Genomic DNA, 12,401 nt, shown 5'->3' with positions numbered 1-12,401 from the left:
GAAGCAGTGGCCTAAAGGAAGCTTTTATCACATTTTTAATAATGGTTCTCTTTGTCTTTGGGGCGGTGAAGAAGAAGAATTGAATGTTGACAGATATTGATAGGAATGAACAGCCTGCGTCGAAGTGTGTTCTACAGCAATGGAGGCAAGGAGCCCAAAGAACATCATCACAGGGGTCATCATTGCAATCACATTTCCTTGACTCGGGCCTTTATTGTCATTGTATTTGCATGCAACAAGTTTAGATGTGATTCCACAATGTGAAAATAACACTGCAAAAATATATTAATGGTTTTATTTCATTTGAACATGCATCAGATTACAATTGAATGCATCACATAATCAGTTCCCAGTTCCACATGTCCAAAAGGAGTAGGAAGAAGCAAAGCTTATTAAATCCTACCCCTCCATCTGGTACTTTTACAATCACTAACTGTTACATTTGTTCACTTCCTGCTTTCCTAATATAGTTAATTTTTATTTTTTATTTTAATATATTAATATTTATAATACAATAATATTAATATTTTTAATTTTAATATTTTGACTTTATACTTGTAAAATCACGGCCATTTCTGCTGTAAAACATATGAGTAATTTTACAAGAATAAAGACAAACTATTTAAGGTAATGGTAATGGTTTTATTTCATTTGAACGTGCATCAGATTGCAATTGAATGCATCACATAATCAGTTCACAGTTCCACATGTCCAAAAGGAGTAGGAAGAAGCAAAGCTTATTAAATCCTACCCCTCCATCTGGTACTTTTACAATCAGTAACTGTTACATTTGTTCACTTCCTGCTTTCCTAATATAATTTAAGTTTTTTTTTTATTTTTTAAATGTTTTACATTTTATTTTTTTATTTTATTTTAAATTTTTTAATTTTGTTGACATTTTAAAATTTTTAAAAAAAAATTTAAATGTTTACAATTTTTACATTTTTTTATTTTTTGTCACGTACCAAAGTACGAGTTGATATGAGCATCCAATGCCATAATGGGTACCATAGTAAGTGTCAATATAGTGATATATATATTATCAACTGCTTGTATTGTTTCTTAAATTGGCTCATCGTTGTGCATTGTTTGATTTCCTTACTCAATCCATTCCATAGTTTGATTCCACATACTGAAATGCTATGGCTTTTTAATGTAGTCCGTAGTCCTTTAAAGGGTCCCAATTAAGCAAAAGAGGCTTTTTAATGATGTTATAAAAGTAATATGCCTCTAGAACTTGTTTATGATCACACACACACACAGCCAATCACAGGGCACATATGGACAAACAACCATTCACACTCACATTCATACCTATGGACAGTTTGGAGTGGCTAATTAACCTAGCTTGTTTTTGGAATGTGGGAGGAAACCGGAGTACCCGGAGAAAACCCACGCATGCACGGGGAGAACATGCAAACCCCACACAGAGATGACCGAGGGTGGAATTGAACTCGGGTCTCCAAGCCGTGCGCGCTAACCACTCGACCGCCATGCAGCCCTCGACAGCAAATATGGGAAAGAAAAACAACAAAGACAGAAAGACGTGTATTAATTTTCCATAGTGTTTTTTTTCCTGTTTAACCATCGTACAGCTGAAGGGGCGGATCCAACAAAATCGGTTCATGAAGAATCCGATGAGGAGGCAGCACTATTCCGACCGTGGCCTTCCTGCCTATGAGAAAGTATTCCATCTCTCCTCAAAGCGGTCACTGGACAGGCCGAGGCCTGGCGGGGGTCTGGTATGAGCTCAGCCTCTTCCCTGACCTCTCTGTAATTGAGATGCAGGAAGAATACGGCATCTGGGTATCAAATGGAAAAAAGAACTATTTTTTAACGCAGACTGCCGGAGCGGTTGCCAGGGAAAACAAGATAATCGAGGAGTCGTCTGCCCCTTGTGGTTTGGTGGCGAGACCTTCTGCGGGACTCTATGATTAAACCCAGCATGCGCTAATTTAGCTCAGGACTTGCAGTCGCAGTAGAAAGTCAGTGTCAGGCAGGCCTGGCATCCCCGGGTTGATGCTCTGAAAGGGACTAATTGTCGGTGGAAGAAGATGCAGCATAGAATGCCTAATAAAGTCGCTTCGAGAAAATGTCGTATTCTAAATTTCTTAGAAATCGAGCCTTGATGCCGGAATATGGACGGTTTAAAAGTGGATCAGGTGCTTTAATAATAATAATAATGCAATAAGCTGTGTTTGTCCATGCATGTATCTGGCAGTAGGAGCCTCCAATAAGCATTATTGTGCACTTTATCCACTTTTTACATAAACATTATAACTCTTCACAACGTAATAGATGCTGTAATACTGTATATAATATAATATAATATAATATAATATAATATAATATAATATAATATAATATAATATAATATAATATAATATAATATAATATAATATAATATAATATAATATAATATAATTTAATTTAATTTAATTTAATATAATATAATAAGGGCGGCACAGCGGTCAAGTGGTTAGCGCGCAGACCTCACAGCTAGCAGACCAGGGTTCATTTCCACCCACTGCCATCTCTGTTTGGAGTTTCTCCGGGTATTCTGGTTTCCTCCCACATTCCAAAAACATGCTAGGTTAATTAGCGACTCCAAATTGTCCATAGGTATGAATGTGAGTGTGAATGGTTGTTTGTCTATATGTGCCCTGTGATTGGCTGGCCACCAGTCCAGGGTGTACCCCGCCTCTCGCCCGAAGACAGCTGGGATAGGCTCCAGCACCCACCGCGACCCTTGTGAGGATAAGCGGTATTATCTTACATTAAAGTCATCACACAGCAACTTAACACTCAAAAAGCACCTGGGAACTATACAGTAGAAGTACCAATTGAGTTTAAAATACAGTAAGTATTTTAACATCTCATAATGCTATGAGATATGCTAATGCTTATTTACTGCTACCTCTATTAAGCACATTAAGCATGATTTATGAACATACCTTGACTATTTGTCAAAATCCAGGTCGACTTTTTGTATGCTGCTCGTTTGGTGTCGCCGGGCAAATGGCCTGGTATTTCCTTCGAGTTCCGCTTCTATTTCTGTTTGGGTTTTGGTGTTTAGGTGGGTTGGAACTGCTGTCGGACATGTCAGTCTCCATCTTTAGCGTCATTTTAGCACCGGCCCGGATCCTCCTAGCCATCATTTGCATCATTTTTTTCCTTTCCTTTTTTTTTTTTCCTTTTCATTTTTTTACCTTCTGCTGCACCACCACTTGTCTGTTATGAGTTATTTCGTAGATTCAGGGGTGTTTCTGTCTTCAATAACACAAAACGGCGCCAAAGAAAAGTGCCAGCATTTTGACAAAGAAGGTGAGAAACGCCAGTGAATGCAATAAATAACAGGATGGTGTCTTTTGGTGCAGGAGTAAAAGTAACTTGAAATGATCTTTTAGTCCTTTCATTGGCCTTTTATACAAACTATGAATGTAAAAGAGTCAACTGCTGATGACATTTGTGTAACTTTTTTTTTAACAAAACTATGAAGTGCATACACTGGGGGGGGGGGTATTTAGCTAGAGGTGAGTGAGAGATGGTATCATGTCCATGAGGAAGGATTTTCTTTAAATTCATGACGTTATGAAAACCCAGAACTTCAAAAGCGACCGTTTTAGGGCCTCTCATAAGTGCAGAAGACAAGTGAGAGAAATTATTTTTCTGTGTGTGTGTGTGTGTGATCATAAACAAGTTCTAGAGGCATATTACTGTTATTACATAATTAAAAAGCCTATTTTGCTTAATTGGGCCCTTTAAAGGACTACGGACTACGTTAAAAAGCCATAGCATGTCAGTATGTGGAATCAAACGATGAGCCAATTCAAGAAACAATACAAGCAGTTGATGTTTGCTAAATACAAGGATGAAGAGTCTTGAACCAGTCATGATGTGCTATATATATCACTATATTGACACTTACTATGGTACCCATTATGGCATTGGATGCTCATATCACCTCCTATTTTGGTACGGGAAACAAAACCAAAAAAATTACAAAAAATTTTAAAAATTAAAAATAAATTAATAAAATTTAATAAAATAAATTAATAAATAAAATAAATTTGCTAAATACAAGAATAAAGAGTCTTGAACCAGCCATGATGTGCTATATATATATCACTATATTGACACTTACTATGGTACCCATTATGGCATTGGATGCTCATATCACCTCCTACTTCGGTACCTGACCAAAAAAATAAAAATTAAAAAATACAACTTAAAAAATATTCAAAAAAATTCAAAAATATTTCAAAAAAATTCAAAAGAATTTTAAAAAATAAAAAAACTTAAACTATATTAGGAAAGCAGGAAGTGAACAAATTGTCCAAATGTATGAATGTGAGTGTGAATGGTTGTTTGTCTATATGTGCCCTGTGATTGGCTGGCCACCAGTCCAGGGTGTACCCCGCCTCTCGCCCGTAGACAGCTGGGATAGGCTCCAGCACCCCCTGTGACCCTTATGAGGATTAGCGGTATAAAATGAATGAATGAATGAATTTACCATGAATTATTTGTCTAATTTTTTATCTGTAAAAGTCTTCTACTATCAGCTGTATGTTCTCACGGCCGTTTTTTCAGGAGCACTTTAAACATCAGACCACATCAAACTACGTTATTTAATTTTACAGTTTTGTTGTTTTTTTTTTATTAAATAAGACAAATAAAACAAATAAGACAAATAACTAAAAAATTAATTTTCTCTAATTTTTCCTCACAATGGTTGCGGGGATGCTGGAGCCTATCCCAGCTGTTTTCAGGCGAGAGGTGGGGCACACCCTGGACTGGTGGCCAGCCAATCACAGGGCACATATAGACAAACAACCATTCACACTCACATTCATACCTATGGACAATTTGGAGTGGCTAATTAACCTAGCATGTTTTTGGAATGTGGGAGGAAACCGGAGTACCCGGAGAAAACACGGGAAAACACGGGGAGAACATGCAAACTCCACACAGAGATGGCCGAGGATGGAATTGAACCCTGGTCTCCTAGCTGTGAGGTCTGCGCGCTAACCACTTGACCGCCGTGCCACCCTAAATAAGACATCCGACTTGCAAGTCATGTCGCCAGTTTGTATGTTAAAAGTTGAAATACTTAGAAAGCAACACTTGGCGGGCCGCAGTTTGCCCACCCCTGTTGTCTGTAGTGTTCTACCTTGAGAAGCTACACTGAAACATGGTCTGTGTGTGTGTGTGTGTGTGTGTGTGTGTGTGTGTGTACTCATGACTTTGAGTAGTCACCACTGGAAGCAACCCAGCTTTGAGAGGTTCGGAGCTTCTGAACAGTCAAGGTCACGAGTGAAGGTGCAACCGCTGAGCTGAGCCGCATGCCGCCATTTTGCATGCGGAGATCCACATTGACTCGTGACCCATGCTGATGCACACACAAACACAACAAAGGACAAATATTGGAAGAAATACTTGGGAACGTCTGCACAACTTTTAAGCCCGCAAACAACAATTATCTCATTGGCTGTTTTCCTAATGAATCATTCTCTGTAAACACTTCCTGGTGTTTATACGTGTCATGGAAGCAAGTAAATAAACGGTCTTCTGTAGATGCAGCGTGCTCGTGTGCGGGGGAAGACTGTTTAAAGGTGCAGACATGGCGACGGGCTAAGCCGCCTCAGCTGTAATACTTTACAGGAGACTTTTAAGTTGTGTTTACTGCTGACTTAATCCTCTGATTGTTGTTGTTTGCTAGACAAAATGGCCCTTATATTTAGCAAAGGAGGCTCTTTTATTGATAATGGTAATGGTAATGGTAATGGTAATGGTAATGGTTTGATTTCATTTGAACATGCATCAGATTACAATTGAATGCATCACATAATCAGTTCACAGTTCCACATGTCCAAAAGGAGTAGGAAGAAGCAAAGCTTATTAAATCCTACCCCTCCATATGGTACTTTTACAATCAGTAACTGTTACATTTGTTCACTTCCTGCTTTCCGAATATGGTTTAAGGGTTTTTTGGAGGGTTTTTTTTTTGTTTGTTTTTTTAATTTTTAAATGTTATAAATTTTATTAATTTTAATTTTTCTTATTTTTAAATTTTAAAATTTTCAATTAAAAAAAACAGTTCCACATGTCCAAAATGAGTCGGAAGAAGCAAAGCTTATTAAATCCTACCCCTCCATCTGGTACTTTTACAATCAGTAACTGTTACATTTGTTCACTTCCTGCTTTCTGAATATGGTTTAAGTTTTTTGGGGTTTTTTTGTTTTTTGGGGTTTTTTTTGTTTTTTTAATTTTTAAATGTTATAAATTTTATTAATTTTAATTTTTTTTATTTTTAAATTTAAATTTTTTTAATTTAAAAAAACAGTTCCACATGTCCAAAAGGAGTAGGAAGAAGCAAAGCTTATTAAATCCTAACCCCTCCATCTGGTACTTTTACTGTAACTGTTACATTTGTTCACTTCCTGCTTTCCGAATATGGTTTAAGGTTTTTGGGGTTTTTTTTTATTTTTAAATTTTTTAAATTTACTAATTTAAATTTTTTTTAAATGTTAAAATTCTTAATTTAAAAAAAAAACAGTTCCGCATGTCCAAAAGGAGTAGGAAGAAGCAAAGCTTATTAAATCCTAACCCCTCCATCTGGTACTTTTACAATCATGAACTGTTACATTTGTTCACTTCCTGCTTTCTGAATATGGTTTAAGGTTTGTTTTGTTTTTCTTTTGTTTTTTTTATTTTTTAAATGTTATTAATTTTACATTTTTTAAATTTTTTAATTTTTAATTTAAAAAAACAGTTCCACACGTCCAAAAGGAGTAGGAAGAAGCAAATCTTATTAAATCCTACCCCTCCATCTGGTACTTTTACAATCAGTAACTTACATTTGTTCACTTCCTGCTTTCTGTAATACAGTTTAAGGGCTTTTTTTTGTTTTTTTTAAATAATGCACCTCGTACCAAAGTACTCGGTGATATGAGCATCCAATGCCATAATGGGTACCATAGTAAGTGTCAATATAGTGATATATATAGCACATCATGACTGGTTCAAGACTCTTCATCCTTGTATTTAGCAAACATCAACTGCTTGTATTATTGATAACACATCACACCACTTTTTGGAAGTTTCAAGCAGGTCGTGATGAGAGTGTACTTTTATTGCAACCAGAGCGATATATAAAAAAGAGAAACGTTTTTGAAGTGAAGTGAAGCTGTGGAACCTTCACCTTCACTTAGGACGGAGAGAGCGGCGATTGAGAGCAAAGAAAGAGGAGATCAAGCGAGAGAAAGACACAATAGATGCTTCATGACAGGCTTGCTTGCATGGAGTAGGAATTGTTTCTAGCAGCATACATTCTTTTTAAAAGAGTCGCTGCGATGCGTGTCTGCCTTTGATCAAAGAGCGTGGACAATAAAAGCAGTTATGGCTTCACTTCCTAATAAAGGTTTGCCCTTGCTTCAGGAAACTCCTTTCAAAGTTGAAGACTCAAGAGCGACAAATAAAGCATAACGCATTTCTGGTTGGCATATTTGCAGAAAAATGCCAAATGCGGCTATAATATGAATATGGTATTATTGTTGCTGTAGTTTGCAGTAATGTAGAACTGCACTGCATTGTGCTGCTTTTATTTTACCCACCCATTTATCCATCCGTTTTTGATGCCGCTTATCCACACTAGAATCACAAGGGTATGCTGGAGCCTATCCCAGCTGATTTTGGGCAAGAGGCGGACTACACCCTCTACACCCTGGATCACAGGGCACATATTGACAACCACACACACATTCATACCAATGGACAAGTCTCCAATAAGCATGTAACTAAATAAGGTAAATAATTTTAACTAAATAATAATATTATAATAATGATAAATACTAAACTAAACTAAATAATGATAATAATAACTGAAATATTCTGAATAAAACCTCAATTTTACTCCTCAAAGTGCAATTTTATATTACTGGAGTTAATTGAGTTATTTTTTTGTTTTATTTTTATACATAATGCAATTGTATGTCTAATATTTTTTGTCTACAATTATATTTGTTGTTATTTTTTGTTTTTTTTTGTTTTGTGTTTTGTTTTTATTTTTTATTATTTTTATTGAGTTATTATTGTTGCTTTTTTCAAGCGTTTTTCCCTCATTCATATTCATTCATATTTTTTAAATTAAATGGATGGAATTCATAGTGTTCGATAAACACACACAAATGATGATAAGGTGTGCATTTTCTGATTGATTCCTGAAGTTTTAGTTCATGAAAAATGGAAGCAAAAACCAAAGTGTTGATATTTCTGTTGCAAAGTAGCTATAGTATGGTTTACCTTGTGTGTACATTAACTTTTCTGTCTTTTTGTCTTTTTTTGTATTTTGTTTTGTTTTTATTTTTTATTATTTTTTATTTAGTTATTTTTGTTGCTTTTTTCAAGCATTTTTCCCTCATTCATATTTTTTGTGCATGCCAAAATTAAATGGATGGAATTTATAGTATAAATGATGATAAGGTGTGCATTTTCTGACTGATTCCTGCTTTCTTTAATTTTAATTTGTTCAAAAATTGGGAATAAATCATATTACACAAAGGTTATTACAGCCAAATGTAACTGAAATGTTATTTTAATCTTCAGACGAAGTGATTATTTGTTGTTGTTTTCTGTCACGTTCAGGAATAATTGTCCCTTGTCTTCTAATTCTACTTCCTCGAGTCTCTAAGCCGTCTTATGTATAGTTCGCTTGGACATAGTGCCATCTACTGGCCATTGCGTCTTATTACACCCTCTAAGTGCTCCCTGGGCTTGCCATTTATTTATTGCCTATTTGCCATAAAAGAGGCAGGCTGGCTGACCTTTTCCATAAGCATCTTTTTTTATTGTTCTGTGAAAACATTTTTACTCTCTTGAAAATGTCCTCCATTAATCATCTGATACACAAGCCTTTTCCCTCAGTGAGCGCCAGAATTATTTGATAATTAATCATAGTCAGAATTGTATTTATAAGGGATTGTTTGGCAGAGTGGAGGCTACAGAAAATAAAAAATACCTTTGCTAAAAATGTATTCAAAAATTTTCAATATAAAGTATAAATTTATGAAGTAGAAATTGGGGTTAGAATATTATATGACAATATAATAAACATAAAATTATTACTAAATAAAAGAATGAAATTCAAAATATAATAGTTGATAGCCAACAAAAAAGTAATAATCTACTATTCTTGTTTTGTGTTTTTATTTACGTACAACTATAAGCTTGTTGTTATTATTATTATCCATCCATTTTCTATACCGCTTATCCTCATTTGGGTTGCAGGGATATGCTGGACCATTATTATTATTATTATTATTTTTTTTTTTTGGAATGTGGGAGGAAACCAGAGTACCCGGAGAAAACCCACGCATGCACGGGGAGAACATGCAAACTCCACACAGAGATGGCCGAGGGTGGAATTGAAATTGTTATTATTATATTTTGTTTCATTTTTATTTTTATTTTTATTTTTATTTTTATTTTTATTTTTATTTTTATTTTTATTTTTATTTTTATTTTTATTTTTATTTTTATTTTTATTTTTATTCTAGATGTGGCATATCCAGTTGCTGGTTGGAAAGCATGATTATGGCACACGCGCACCTCTTGCAGGCCACAATAAAAGGCCATTCCAGAATGTGCCGTTTGTGCCACAGATGTTGCAAGTACACCAGAGCTGCTGCCCTTGAATGAAATGTCCATTACAGCAAATGGACAATGCAGTGAAACTGCACATTTTGGACTGGCCTTTTATTGTGGCCAGCATATGCACTAATAAGCATCTTGATATGCCATACCTGTCAGGTGGATGGATTATCTTGGCAAAGGATTTGTGAAAAATATTAGCGAGAAATAGACCTTTTGAGTACGAAGAAGTTTGTGTGTTGCATTTTATACGTCTGAAAAGCGGCTTTTAAATACATTTTGATGGCGTTCATGCTTCTGCACAAAGAGCCTCAATCATGCGAGTGTAGCAACAATAATGAAACAACATTCCAGTAGATGAGTGTCATCACGTTAAAAAGAAGAAAACTTATTTCTACATATTTGCATCAGTAAAATGTAACATTTCATTCTGTTTTCCATCCACGTCTTTTTTCACGGGGCCGAGCAGATGTCGACTTACATTAAGCTAATCTTGAAGGTTTTTTTTTTTTTTTTTTTTTTTTTTTTTCAGTCAAACATCGCCCGTCAATCTGTAGCACCCAGCACAGCCGTGACCCTCTGGGCAGCATCAGAGCTGCTGAGGTGCCTTGGCATCAGTGTGACAGGATTAACACATCAAAAGCGGCGTCGAGGCCCCACAGCGGCGTCGCGCACTTAGCGCAGCCACCTTTCATGTTCTGCTCAGGTTCACTGCAATTTCACATGAGCACAACTTGCAAGATAATGGGGTGCAGGAGGGGGCGAGGGGGTGCACTATCTGGCACTCCCCTCTGCCCTGCTGAAAAATATGCCAAATTTGATGTGCTTGATGAAAGTTGGAGAAAAGTGACAGCATATAATAAAAGTGACATCTGGAAGTAAATTGCAAGGACTTCCTCGTTATTATTGACTTTGTGTCAAATCTCATAGTCATTGATCTTAATGGAAATAACAATTACGTAACTAGAAAATTCCCGCGGAAATTTTGATGGGCTTGCCACCTGTGCCGTGAACCTCGGGCCCGGTGTGCCAACGGCTACCGTGCTAGCGCCTAGCAAGAAGGCCTCAAGTACCGAAGAGGTTGATGCAGTCCCATAGTGTCCCCACATCATGCTATGTGTCTTTTTGCATTTAGACATGAGTAAATTAGCTTAAATGCTAACATGCTAACGGCTACCATGCTAGCATCTAGCAAGACAGCCTCAGGTTCCCGAAAAGTTTGGGGCAGTCCCATAGTGTCCCCACATCATGCCACATATCTATTTGCCTTTAGACATGAGTAAATTAGCTAAAATGCTAACATGCTAACAGTCATCATGCTAGCACCTAGCAAGAGAGCCTCAAGTTTAGAAAGTGCCAAGGTTGTCGTATAACCTCCCGACAGCATGCCATGTGTGTATTTGCCTTTAGACATGAGTAAATTAGCTAAAATGCTAACATGCTAACAGTTATCATGCTAGCACCTAGCAAGGGGGCCTCAAGTTTAGAAAGAACCAAAGTTGTCCTATAACATCCCTACATCATGCCATGTGTGTATTTGCCTTTAGACATTAGTAAATTAGCTAAAATGCTAACATGCTCACAGTTATGCTAGCACCTAGCAAGGGGGCCTCAAGTTTACAAAAGAACCAAAGTTGTCCTATAACATCCCTACATCATGCCATGTGTGTATTTGCCTTTAGACATTAGTAAATTAGCTAAAATGCTAACATGCTAACAGTCATCATGCTAGCACCTAGCAAGGGGGCCTCAAGTTTAGAAAGAACCAAAGATGTCCTATAACATCCCTACATCATGCCATGTGTGTATTTGCCTTTAAACATGAGTAAATTGGCTTAAATGCTAACATGCTAATGGCTACCATGATAGCACCTAGCATGATAACTTCAAGTTCCAAAAGTCTTAAAGCAGTCCCACAATGTCCCCACACAAAACGTTCCAACGTCCCCTGTGACCCTTGTTAGGATAAGAGGTAGATAGCTGGGATAGGCTCCAGCACCCCCGCGACCCTCATGAGGATAAGCAGTAGAAATTGAATGAATGAATAAGTATATTGAAGTTGTAAGGTTCAGTCCAGGGTGTACTCCGCTTCTCGCCCGAAGATAAGTTAGCTGGGATAGGCTCCAGCACCCCTGTGACCCTTGTGAGGTTAAGCGGTAGAAAATTAATGAATGAGTGTATTGAAGTTGTAAGGTCCAGTCCAGGACGTACTCCACCTCTCACCCGAAGATAAGATAGCTGGGATAGGCTCCAGCACCCCTGTGACCCCTGCGAGGATAAGCAGTAGAAATTGAATGAATGAATAAGTATATTGAAGTTGTAAGGTCCAGTCAATAGTGTACTCCACCTCTCGCCCGAAGATGAGACAGCTGGGATAGGCTCCAGCATCCTCGCAACCCTCGTGAGGATAAGCGGTAGAAAATGAATTAATGAATAAGTATATTGAAGTTGTAAGGTCAAGTCCAGGGTGTACTCCACCTCTCACCCAAAGATAAGATAGCTGGGATAGGCTCCAGCATCCCCGCGACCCTCGTGAGGATAAGCGATAGAAATTGAATGAATGAATAAGTATATTGAAGTTGTATGGTCCAGTCCAGGGTGTACTTCGCTTCTCACCCGAACATAAGATAGCTGGGATAGGCTCCAGCACCCCCGCGACCCTCGTGAGGATAAGCGTTAGAAAATTAATGAATGAATGAGTGTATTGAAGTTGTAAGGTCCAGTCCAGGATGTACCTCGCCTCTCGTCTGAAG

The 12,401-nt window shown here is 37.2% G+C and overlaps 1 protein-coding gene across 2 annotated transcripts in view; it reads left to right on the top strand.

Annotated features, from left to right (window-relative positions):
• The window catches only part of gpc6b (glypican 6b), a 91,398-nt gene that overhangs the window by 74,745 nt on the left and 4,252 nt on the right, over positions 1-12,401 (top strand). The window lies entirely within an intron of this gene.

This window comes from Doryrhamphus excisus, linkage group LG12 (genome assembly GCF_037039965.1).
Source record: "Doryrhamphus excisus strain RoL-2023G ecotype Guam linkage group LG12, RoL_Dexc_Guam_v1.1, whole genome shotgun sequence".
NCBI classification, from domain to species: Eukaryota; Metazoa; Chordata; class Actinopteri; order Syngnathiformes; family Syngnathidae; genus Doryrhamphus; species Doryrhamphus excisus.
The sequence above is the reverse complement of the archived record's forward strand: the minus strand, read 5'-3'. Positions and strand labels throughout refer to the sequence as shown.